The 1,199-nt window shown below is 43.5% G+C and overlaps 1 pseudogene; it reads left to right on the top strand.

Annotated features, from left to right (window-relative positions):
• Window positions 1-122: 122 nt before the first annotated feature.
• LOC102836756 lies at window positions 123-948 on the top strand (annotated as a pseudogene).
• The last annotated feature ends 251 nt before the right edge of the window (window positions 949-1,199 follow it).

A 1,199-nucleotide genomic window follows, 5' to 3' on the forward strand; every position in this document is an offset into this window, starting at 1 on the left:
CTAGGAACCCTAAGCATACCTTCTGGTTTCTCATCTTCTTACCAGGCTAAGTTCATGCCTGGAAAAAATTTCCCTCTTCCCAGACCTGCACAGAATTCAGAGATGAGAAAAGTAGGGGGAGCATGCTCTTACTGTTTGTTGGAGAGGGTAATGAGCATTGGTCTTTCTTGGTATCCTAGGAAATGAAATGCTGACAAGGTTATGGAAAAACATTATAGACCCAGAGAAAAAGAATAAACTTTAAAATGTAAGGACATAAGGAAAGAGGTCAGTTGCATTTAAGAGTCTTTTGGGATCTTTTCCGTCTGGCGGCAGCCCTCAGGGTACACCGAGGTGGGTGCTTACAAGTACATCCAGGAACTATGGAGGAAGAAACTGTCCGATGTGATGCGATTTCTCCTGCAGGTTTGCTGTTGGCAGTACCACCAGCTCTCTGCACTGCACAGGGCCACCCTATCCCACCCAACCAATAAGGCGCGTAGACTGGGATACAAGACCAAGCAATGTTATGTCATCTATCGGATTTGCATACCCAGGGGTGGCCCCAAACATTCAGTGCCTAAAGGTGCAACCTACGACAAGGCTGTCCATCATGGTGTTAACCAGTATAAAGTATGGTAGAAGCCTTCAGTCTGTGGCTGAGTAGCAAGCTGTATGCCACTGTGGGGCCCTAAAGTCCTCAATTCTTACTGGGTTGATGAAGATTCCACATACAACTTTTTTGAAGTTATCCTCATTGATCCATTTCATGAAGCTATCAGAAGACATTCTGACACTGAATGGATCGCCAAGACAGTCCACAAGCACAGGGAGATGTATGGTTTGACATCTGCAGGCCACAAGAGCCGTGGCCTGGGGAAGGGCCACAAGTTCCACCACACTATTAGTGGGTCTCGCCGGGCTGCTTGGAGAAGACACAACACTCTCCAGCTCAACCGTTACCATTAGTATAAGTAATGTTTATAAAAATCATGCCTAATCAACAGTTTAGGAGAGTCAACGTCTATTTTAAAGTGTTCTTTGTCTGTTAAAACAGTAGTTGTCTGCAGATTGTTTTATGAATGCACTGTCAGATTATGAAAGTGAAAGTGTTAATGTTTGAAGACAGTAAGTGACTAGTGTATCTTGTTTCTAGTAAGGTAAATGTTTTTGGTTTTGCTTTAAGAATCTTACTAAGGAGTTACCTGTCAATGTTTAAA

The sequence above is a fragment of the Chrysochloris asiatica genome, unplaced genomic scaffold, assembly GCF_000296735.1.
Source record: "Chrysochloris asiatica unplaced genomic scaffold, ChrAsi1.0 scaffold00007, whole genome shotgun sequence".
Lineage (NCBI taxonomy): Eukaryota > Metazoa > Chordata > Mammalia > Afrosoricida > Chrysochloridae > Chrysochloris > Chrysochloris asiatica.